A 12,203-nucleotide genomic window follows, 5' to 3' on the forward strand; every position below is an offset into this window, starting at 1 on the left:
TAAAAAAAAACATATTCATATATTTATTTATTTTTAATTTTTATTAGTGGCCTGCAGTGTTTATGACCAACGCGCACGTTTCTCTGGAGTTTGTCAGCGATTCGTTTTAACGAGCGTGTATGGGAGTAAATGTATTGTGATGTATTATTCAATTAAAAAAAACACCTTGTTCTACGACAGATAAAATTAAGTATTTATATTCATTTGGTAGCTTATTAAAGAGGCTTACTTTGATGAAAAATCTGGAGGTGTCGCTTGCACGATAATACTTAAAAAAAATGATTTTCTTTTTCATTTTTTTTTCAGTTTTTGTATGGCAATATAACACAAAATGAATATCATATAATTGTCCTACCTACATGCACATTATGCACAATATACGTGACGCACGTCGAAATCGGCTGCCCAGAAAAAAAAATATCGAAGAAAGTTCAAATTTCGTTATTTTTTTTTTAATTACTAAACTATAAAGTTTTGGGAGCTGAAATTTGGCATACACGATACTAATACAAAGACGAATCAATAAAAAAAAAATCAACTCAAAACTCGCTGGGGGCAGATTCACTTAGCTTATCCTGGCATGCACCGGAAGCATGGTCGCGCGATAGACGATAAAATATCAGGCCGCCCCTATCGCGCTTACAGATAGTGCGACAGGGACGGCCTGCTATTTTATCGTCTATCGCGCGACCATGCTTCCCGTGATGGCCTTTTCAGGTGATTCAATGTGCTAGTGGAAAATAAAATTAACTAATGTTAATAATGTACATGCGCCATAAAACTAAAGCAATCAAGCGATAATCGATTTGTCAGGTTAGCAAAAGTTACTAATTACGACAAAATAAGTACAAATCAACCTTGTTTTGATACTACGTGGAGTCACTAGGTTCGAACTTGTAATAATACTTAGTAGCTTTTGCTTGTCACGTGATGAATTGAAACTGCGAAAGTGAGCTGAAAAGGATTTAGTTTAAGTTAATTGCAGTGAAGCTTTTATAAACTTAAAAAAATCATCTTGTTTTCAAGTTTCAATGGGTAATCTGTAAAATATGGAAAAATGTACATATATGAAAAAGTAAACAGTTTTACAAAATTGGATGTTTACGACATCCAGAACACCTCTGTGTAAATATTAAAACGTGTAAGTTTTAATAAGTGGGATTCTGTAAATGATGAGACACATGTATACAGGGTGTATTTTGATAGCGGGTCAGTAAAGGCAAATACCAGATCCCGTGCTGGCAATCAAACATGGTCTTAGACCTTCCTTTGATTTTTGATTTGTGAAAATTCGCTTTTACAGATTACGGAAATAACGTACAGGCTGTGAGAAAAATATAATTTTTCACAAACTTTTTTTGACGCCAATCGATCCCATTTCTATTCAAAGATCCAAAGCTTGTATTAGACAAAAAAAATCCGGCTAGAAAATCCACAAATCAAGAAAAACGTTTCCCATACAATTTAATTGTTTTTTTTTCTCATATAACTTTGAATACCCAACGATTCCATTTTTATTCAGTATCAATAGTTTCCTATATGTCAACTTAAGATAATGTATTAAAAAGCCGCAAACAAAAAAAAAACTTTTGCCATATATACATTCACTAATGAAAATTTATTCAAATTTTACTATCTCACCGCTGTTACTGTTATAATATTGTCTTCATAAATTATTACGGTCCTTAAATGTAACAGGACCAGTTGGCGTAATTACATTACATAATATGTAATACATATGCATTGTATGTGGTATGCAAATAAATTCTCGATTCTCTATTTTCTATTCTTAATATATTTTAACAGTTTTATTTGTGGTATAGGTAGGTAGCATACATGAAATGTAATGTAAAATACCCTATAATGGACGGTGATGCCATCATGGACAAAAAAAAATCCTAAAAAATAAGTATCTAAAATTAGTTTCTTAAAACTGACGGCATTGTAACATAAACAAGAGTCATACAGCTGCTTAATTTTGAAGTTTCATTTAATTCGGTTATTTCTGAAGGATATGGCGCCAAGATAAAAGTCGTCAGTTTACTGAAAAAAATATCACGCCGAATTCTTAGTAATGTTGCTAAGAGAGTTGAGTTCATGTATAAAATAATAAAAAAATAATACTCGGTGTAAACTTGAAGGAGTTTTACTTACTACATTAAGCATGAGATAAGGTATAAAACATACTATAATAAATATTTTATAGTTTGATGCTCCAAAGATATAAAGAAATAGCGTTATTTTGAGAGTGTCCATTACTGGAACCGAAAAACTGCGTACCTCCTATGATGGACAAGGAACAATTTACAAAACCAAAATTTACAAGAAACAATCTGTTAAAATAACCCAAACTAATTTTATTATGGTATATAAATTGTTGAGTATCAGTTGGCTTTAAAAGTAAAATTTTAAACTTATTTCACTGTCCATAATGGGGGATTCATTACTGGAGAACTGCCGTCCACAATTGGAGAAAAAACACCTAGTTTTAATTTCTTAACTTTGAAGAAACCAATAAGAGTATCTATTTTGCAATACGCTTGGAATGTAAAAGAAGGATAGGAAATTCAAGATTTAACACGCTTAGCGGTAAAAATTTTACACTTATCAGTGAAATATCAAAGACAGGCGAAAATTGTTCTTAAACTGTCCATGATTGGGTTCGTTACCTTAGGTTATTGCCACCAGAAGTCTTTGGTTAGGTCGAGCAGGGCAACTAGTAAATTTAAACTACAATACAATACAATACAATACTCTTTATTGCACACCTTGATAAAATACAACAATACAAAACAAGGAAGCAACACGAACAAAGGTAAACAACAGGCGGTCTTATCGCTAAAGAGCGATTTCTTCCAGACAACCTTAAGGTAGCGGAAATTGATAAATTTACATAATGTCAAACTACAAATTTTTCTGCCGCAAATTACTGTTTTTTGACATTCCACTTGCAATTTAATATTGTATTTAACGATTTGGATATGTATGTAGCAAGTAATACAATAAAATTGTACTAAATTGATTAATTTAGAAATTGTGCTATAGAGACATAAATATTAGGCAACAAAATATGGACATATATTAATTGTTATCAATAAATATTTTCATTTTCATTTTCAATGTGCACTTCTTGTACCTATAGACCGTGATTAACTCTTTGATGCATGCATGTAGCATGATCACGGAAAACTGGACTTGGTTAGTCTTTGATGTGTGTAATAATGTAAATCAAATCTGAATGTAAGTTTTATTTCGAGTTCATGCGCTATGCAAGCAGGTACATTGCGCGGCAAACTTTTAGACCATGTGGCCTGACCTGCATGGATGTCATCTACACCTGTCAGCTACATGGGACCAAAGTAGCTCCTTTCGAACAAAAAAAAATACAAATCAGGGGTTTCGGAGTAACCAGTCAAAATATATTGTTTAAAAAATAATTATTATAAAAACAATCATCATCATCAGCTTCATTTAAGCTTAAGAAAACACGGAAATCACAATACACGTGCTTTTAAAGATTGAGGAGTTCCCTCAACTCTTCATGGATTCCATCATCAGAACAGCTCCAGATTGATATGGGACCACCTTTGAGGTAGCTCCTTTCAAACAAAAAAAGAATTATTGAAATAGGATCACTGGTCTCGTAGTAATCGGGTAACATACATAAAATGAACCCGAATGTATAACCTCATTCTTCTTTATTTTCAGTAAAGAAGACGGTTAATTATTTTCAGGAAAGAAGTCGGTTAATTATTTTCAGGAAAGAAGTCGGTTAAAAAGTAAGGCCGGACGGGTAAATTGCTTAGCAATCATATAGAAAAGTTTTAAAGCAGCTTATATTCTCATCATCATCATTATCAGTTCCGCCTCATCAAATATTGTTACTGTTCGTAATGTAGGTATTAAATCTTTCATTATTGGACTGAAATGCAATAGTCAATACATGAACGTGCGTTCTTCGTCTCGTTAAGGTTCGAGGGGTTCCCTAAATTTCTCATGAATCCCATTATCAGCACGAGCTTGAGAAAAATGTGGCTTGAAACCTCAACGTGCTTAATAAACATAACAAAGAGAACACATTTCCTGATCTGAGCTATGCGTCGTTGTAGAGTTCCGTTTTGATCATCATCAGAAGTTCGGATTCATCAAATGTCACTTTTTTAAATTTCAGTTCTCATTGTATGATAAAAATACAAAAGTCACTGTAAGTATGCTGTTCAGATTTCAGGAGTTCTGTTCTGTTCATCATCAGCAGTTCCACTGCAGCAAATGTTTCGATTTTCGATGTAAGTCTTTGTGATGATCTGATAAAAATACAAAATACAAACTAATTGTGTCTGAGTTCCGTTTTGATCATCATCAGCAGCGCCACTTCATCAAATATCATTCAATATATGATCCCGTCACTAAAACTCGAGTCTGACCAAATTATAAGTTCCAGCTATATACTTCTAAAAAAAAATGTGTAGAGAATTTTATAAAAAATATACTTCTCAGAAATTATACGTTGCTTATACGGTTTTCATTAAAATGTTAATAATCTGAAAATAGGGATCTAAAATGAGAGGGAAAACTGGAAACGTTGACACCTCGGCGTGTTTCTACTTCTATTTTTTCTTCTAAATCTATAAGCTGCCAAGTTTTCTGCTTTCTGCCAGCTGTAACTATACATTCATATGGTAACGAACCCAATCATGGACAGTTTTTGATATTTCACTGATACGTGTATAAATTCTACCGCTAAGCATGTTAAAACTTAAAACTTGAATGTCTTATCCTCCTTTTACATTTCAAGCGTATTACAGAATAAATACTCCTATTGGTTTCTTCATAGTTAACAAATTAAAACGAAGTGTTTCTTCTCCAATAATGGACAGCAGTTCTCCAGTAATGGATCCCCCATTATGGACAGTGGAATAATTTAAAAAATTTACTTTCAAAGCCAACTGATACGGAATGAGTCAATCTTATATACCCGAAATAAAATTAGTTTGGGTTATTTTAACATAGGATTGTTCCTTGTAAATTTTGGTTTCGTAAATTGTTGCTTGTCCATCATAAGAGGTATGCAGTTTTCCGGTTCCAGTTATGGACAATCTCAAAATTAACACTATTTATTTATATCTTTGGAGTAACAAACTACTTAGTATGTATTATAAATACGCTATCTCAGGGTTAATGCAGTAAGTAAAACTCGTTCAAGTTTACACCGAGTATTATTTTTTTATTAATTTATAAATGAACACAACTCTCTTAGCAACATTCGTCCTGATTTTTTTTGTAAACTTATGACTTTTATCTTGCCGCCAAATCCTTCAGAAATAACCGAATTAAATGAAACTTCAAAATTAAGCAGCTCTATGACTCTTGTTTATAGTACAATGTCCTCAGTTTTTAGAAACTAATTTTACACATTTATTTTTAAGGATTTTTGTTTTTTGTCCATAATGGCACCACCGTCCATTATAGGATATTTTACATTACTAATTTCCCTGTTCCGCCCCGCTCTAAAGAACCACCATCCTTGAGATAATTATGCTGTGCAGTCTTGCACAGACAAAAGTACCAAAATGATGTATACACACCTTACTGTATATTTCTGTCACTTTGGATGTAGCTTTGTTTATTGTTGCTGACTTTACAAACGAATAACAATGACTTGTTTATTTTTTAGGGTTCCGTACCTCAAAAGGAAAAAACGGAACCCTTATAGGATCACTTTGTTGTCCGTCTGTCCGTCCGTCCGTCTGTCAAGACCCTTTTTCTCAGGAACGCGTGGAGGTATGAAGCTGAAATTTATATCAATTACTCAGGTCTACTGTCCCTTGAAGCTGTGAAAAAATCAAACTTCTAAGCCAACGCAATCAAAAGATACAGCCGTTTATGCCGCAAATTTTCGACACTTGCAAGGGAATCAAAACCTACAGGGTGCTTCCCGTGAACTCAGAATCTTGAAATTTGGTACGAAGCAACGTCTTATAGCATAGATAAAGGAAAAATTACGAAAACCATAAATTTTTAGTTACATCACATAATATATTTTTTTTTAATAATTTTAACCTTACTACCCATTTCCTCATAAACGCGTAGAGGTATTAAATTGAAATTCATACCAAATACTCAGGTCTATAATACCTTTAAGCTGTAACAAAATCAAACTTCTATGTCAACGCAATCAAAAGAAACAGCAATTTAAGCTGCATATTTTGAAACTCGCAAGTACTCGCAAGGGAATCAAAACCTAAAGGGTACTTCCAGTCGACCTAGAATCTTGAAATTTGGCATGAAGCAACGTTTTATAGCACACATAAAGGAAAAATTCCGAAAACCTTAAATTTTTAGTTACATTACAAAATATATATTTTTTAATAAATATAAACTGAACGAACTTTGTAAACCTTGCAGGTTTGTACGGAACCCTCGGTGCGCGAGTCCGACTCGCACTTGGCCGGTTTTTCAAATAATTATAACTTTGAAACTGAGCGAAATTATACGTTACTACTTTTGGCTGTTGAAAAAAGTGTAAACAAACCCGAGCTGTCAAATTTGGGGGTTGTTTATTAGGTAAAGTTTGGTTCCTGTTTTTTTTCTTTATTTTATAATAATAATTGAGCTAACTACAATTTTCCATTTCATTCCAATAACATATAATTTTGTTTAATTTGACGAAACATATACAATACACCTTCACAAATACAAACACATCTTCGTTGCATTTAATGAATATTATTCTTTTCTTCGGGGTATCATCTGCCAAAAAGTACCCAATTATGCAGAGGTTTAAAACTCATGGTTGCATTTTAATCGGGGTTAACTCTACTAAAATATAAAGGTATGCAATTTTTAGGGTTCTGTAGTCATCTAGGAACTCTTATGGTTTCGCCATGTCTGTCTGTCCGTCCGTCCGTCGATCCGCGGATAATTTCAGTAACCGTTAGCACTAGAAAGCTGAAATTTGGTACAAATATGTATATCAACCACGCCGAAAAAATGCAAAAATAAAAGATGGAAAAAAATGGGGTATTAGGGTACCCCCCCCCCCCCCCTACATGTAAAGTGGGGACTGATTTTTTTTTTCATTCCAACCCTAACGTGTGATATATTGTTGGATAGGTATTTAAGAGCGCTATGACAAAAAAAGGCGATATATTGTAAAATGCACAATATTTATCGACAAAATTGTATACTTTACTCATACTAAAAGACAGTAAAAGTACTTGTTTCAGTTAGAACATCTTATTAACTGTCGGTTAATTAAAAAACTTATGGAAGAAAAAGCTTTTCCAATTAGTAATGACTTTTTTTCTGATGCTCGTTTAGAAAAAACCGCGTGAAGCACAGATTTCGGAGCTCTTATTATGTACAATTTGATAAGCTCACTCTCATAAATGTGGTAAACTTAAGTTCCTAATATCTTGTATTTTAGGCCCATTAAACAATATTTATCATTTAATACTTTGAAATTGAGAAATTGAAAGTAAAACGAACTCAATTTTGTCTTGAAAATAAATCGAAACAAGTGATCATTTATCCGAAAATCTACACGTTATCGAAGTTATTTTAGTATATAAATAATCTGCACAATCTGCTTAAATTGCTGTTATCCATTTGTCGTTATAATATTTTATAACGATTTTTTGCCAATTTTTGAAAACTAGCCTTCCTGTCGCTATTTTACCGGCGACGGACGCCTGCGATTTCAGTGCCGCGCCGGAGCTCGTAGAGGTGAGACGTATGTCGCTTCGCTCTCCGAGTTTTCATCGCGAACGTCGAGAATATTTATCGTTGTGCGGGTCGGACGCCTTGTTTATACACGGGCTATCCTCGCACCAAAAAATCAACTCCATATGTGAATAACATAAAAAACACGAAGTGGTTCAGTTACATGGATTCATTGGTACCGGTGACAACTATCTGGCTCCATCATCAGACCCTCAGTACCACCTTTTGTCAAACGTCTTGTTGAGACGAACCCAACGAGCCTAAACACGAAGTGGTTTAGTCATATGGTTCATTGGTACTGGTGACCACCATCTGGCTCCATCATCAGACCCTAAGTACCACCTCTTGTCAAAGGTCTTGTTGAGATGAACCCAACGAGCCTAAACACGAAGTGGTTTAGTTATATGGTTCATTGGTACAGGTGACCAACATCTGACTCCATCAGCAGACCCTGTATTTGACTTATTTTATCATCATATTAATATATACTTTACTCTAATACCTACTTATCATCATATAACAAAAGCAAATATTTGGGACGGGATCTACTTAAATATGATCACAGTTTATAATTATTACTTTAACTAAATTAAATTATTACTTTAAATTTTAACATATGTAATTAATATTATTTTGCGCTATATTCCTAATTTCGCCCGACGCCGAAATATTAAAACGCTCTTAAAAATGAATAAGGGTTTACTACAACCGTTTTTTGATAATATTAATATTTTCGGAAATAATCGTAATAATTTAACGGTAATAACCTCTAACTTTTGAACCATATGTTTAAAAAATATGAAAAAATCACAAAAGTAGAAATTTATAAAGACTTTTTAGGAAAGTTGTTTTGAACTTGATAGGTTCAATAATTTTTGAGAAAAATACTGAAAACTACGGAACCCTACACTGAGCGTGCCCCGATATGCTCTTGGCCGGTTTTTAATATTATCTGTTTGATGCTTGGTATCAATCATCATCATCTGTTCCGAGTTCGATATTTGTGTTTTCGAGCTTCCGTTTCTCCGTATGAGATGGTGATTGTTGTATTGAAATGTATGTATTCTTTATACAAGATGGTAGTTTAGTTGATTCAGTAATATTTAATAGGTATCACATCAAATATTTCTATTAAATATTTGATGTGATACCTATTGCCGACCCATTAGAAACTTGTACCTACAGTCCTTTAAATAAATAAATAAAATATTATAGAACATTCTTACACAGATTGACTGAGGCCCACAGTAAGCTCAAGGCTTGTGTTGAGGGTACTCAGACAAAGCGAAAGTATATGTTTTTGGAATGGAACGGACTATAGTAGTGAGCTCAATTATTGTTAAATACGAAAAATTTAACAGGAACCAAACGTTACCTTATACATAATTTATAAGTTATAAAAAATCCCTTTGACGGTTTGCTCACAGTTTTTGAAATGCCTAAAATACCAGGTATTGCATTGCTACTTTCACCTCACTTACCATTTATGTGTTTATAATCATTAAAATTGGTTCACCATAAATAAAAAGTAACTAGTAAGTAGCCACCTATAATTTTGTTCTTCAATCTGGCCTTAAAAGGTTCACTACCACTGGATATGTCGAATTCGACAGCCCCGGTTGGTTTACACTTTTTTCAACAGCCAGATGTACGAACTATAAGAAAAGCTAATTAACATTATAATTATATATATATATACATATATATATATATATATATATATATATATATATATATATATATACCTACCTATATATATTTGTACCTAGTCTTCAAATGTTATCAAGAATACGCTGTTATAATAAAATTAGAAGATAACCGAACCAAACGAAAGCACTCCTATAATCCATACTAACTGAGAATCGCGAGCTCTTTCAATCGTAATAGGAGAAAAAAAGGGTCCCAAGGTTTTGTTCCCGTTCCGTTACCATTTTTTCATACATTTTGTATGGCGATGGCGGTAACGGAATGGAATGCAAAGCTTGAAAAATGTATGGAAGTCTTGGGACATTTTTTTTTCTTCTATCAGGTAATGTGTGTGTATATACAGGTTGTATTTTGATAGCGGGTCAGTATGGGCAGCTAGGAGATCTCATGATACTACGCCAAAATGGTCTAAGGACACCATCCCTCGATTTCCAATTGGTGAAAAATGGCATTTACCAATTTTGGAAAAAAACATACAGGTTGCGAGAAAAAGGGCATTTTTGACAAACTTTCTTTTTGACGGCAATCGATCCCATTCCTATCCAGGATCAAAAGCTTTGTATGGGGCCAAAAATAATTTTCCGGCTACAAAAGTCACAAATTGCGAAAATCTTTTCTATACAATTTGAATGACATAGTAATTTGTATCAGGTATGATAAGTTTGAAGTTAAGCTATACACAAAATATTGTTGTGTAAGTAATATGACCTGTTGAAACACTTACAAAAATCGATCACACAAAATGATTAGGTACCTACTAGCTTTCGCCTGCGGCTTCGCTCGCATCAGTTGGTGCACAAAATGTGAAGACAGTGATGACGTTATTGTTTTGATTGTATCAAACGATCAAGGATCATCAATTCGTCTACTAAAACGTCGTACTAAAATGTATCAATTTACTTACTCTGCATTCGTTGAACCGTTTGACGTTTCAGCAGTATGTGTATTATACAAAACATTTCGCCAAGCCAGGTTTCTCCTGAAATCGTCATATTTATTAATGTCATGCAATATGAAAAATACTTATGTATAATGAAATATTTTTGTGACTTACACCGAGAGGCTAAAACATAGATACCCTAGAAAAACATTTTGTCGGCGTGATTGATATGCATAAATTGGTACCAAATTTCAGCTTTCTAGTGTTATCGGTTACTGAGTTTATCCGCAGACAGACAGACATAGCGAAACTGTAACGGTCCCTAGTTGACTACAGAACCCTAAGTCGGCATTACAAAATTAACAAAATTTTAGGAAACGCGAGCAACGCCCACGAGTATGAGAATGTAGTCAAATCCGCACATGGAAAATGTACTTATTAAATTTACAATAAGGTATTTGCGAGGTATCATTTACTTGTATATATATGATTTGGACAGTAAAGACTGCATTAAGTGCGTCAACGTGCGTAAGTAGTAATAAAGGTTTTGTATGATTTGGTATACATAATTAAAGATAGTAAAAACGGTACATACGATTTGGTGCTATGGTGATGATAGTGATATTGTAAGGCAGCTTGTACCTACTTTACGCCGTTTACGTATGTTTTTTGTACGCCGCTTTGTGGTTCTGCCCATAGCGGCGTTCGGGGCAAACTAATTGACCAGACAAATCTATGTTATGAAAGCAAAAATGTAGGTTTTGAAGTTCAGTGACATTTACTTAAACAATAACTTGTCATTTACTACTTACCTATATACAATTATTATACAAAAAATTCCACCATCCGTTTCTCCGTTATATAACAAAGAACAAATAACGCTTCAAAACAACTAAATGTTTATTTGCAATCAATTTACAATATTTTGAAACTGTTTTGACACTTTTGACATAAACGGAAACAAAATCAAGCGGTAGTAGGAAAAAATGAATGCAGAAAAATGCACAAGTTGTCTATGGCAAATAAAGTGCCCTCCGCACGTTCCCGGACACAATTATTATGTAATGGGGTAATAATAAAATGCTCCTATAAATATTTTAATCTTTTAGTTCAGTAAATAAATCAATGATAATGCGTTAAAAATATATATAATCTTTCATTTTAATTTTAATCTTGTAAATTTATTACATATAATCTAGGTCTTAAACTGGTTAGTGATTAAAAAAGATTCCGGGAAACTATCAAAGAAGCAAATCTTACCTGACATCCGATTACATAGTTACTTGTACGAATGAATGGTTCCAATTTTACTGGAGTCTTTTTGCAATGTAAAATATGTTTCACTATTTTGTAATGAGATAATTTTATCCGTAGCCACCTATTGAGGAAATTTGTTACTAAATAGTTAGGTTACCTGTGTTAATATGACATCTGTGTTCGCTATGATTAAACTTGACTTCGCCATGTTGCTTTACACGGACAGTGTAAGGTCACGCATGGTCACGCACACAAACAAGCTATCGACTACAATTTTCCCATTTTTTCAAATGAGATATTAATTAATATTAAAGAGTAACTGGTATTTCTGTAGAATTATGCGAGATATATGCATAAGTAACTAACTACACGTCAAGGTTTGAAGTTCATACAAGCTATGTATGACGAGATATCATGTCAATAAAGTTGTATGAAATTCACGTCAGGACAACCACCTTAAAGTATAAGGAGCAGGTATATCCACTTGTTTAGTTAATTAAGACAAAAAGATTTTAAATAAAGGAAAAAAAAATGAAATGAATGAAAAAACATGGCCGCAGTTGAACAACAGTTTCGTAGATGAAATCGAGTACAGAAGAATAGAAGCTAGATGAGTGCATATGCCCTATAGCCGTTA

General features: G+C 33.4%; 1 protein-coding gene across 6 annotated transcripts in view; it reads left to right on the top strand.

Annotated features, from left to right (window-relative positions):
- The window catches only part of LOC125227209 (protein ultraspiracle homolog), a 70,273-nt gene that overhangs the window by 53,383 nt on the left and 4,687 nt on the right, over positions 1–12,203 (top strand). The window lies entirely within an intron of this gene.

Source organism: Leguminivora glycinivorella, chromosome 6 (assembly GCF_023078275.1).
Source record: "Leguminivora glycinivorella isolate SPB_JAAS2020 chromosome 6, LegGlyc_1.1, whole genome shotgun sequence".
Lineage (NCBI taxonomy): Eukaryota > Metazoa > Arthropoda > Insecta > Lepidoptera > Tortricidae > Leguminivora > Leguminivora glycinivorella.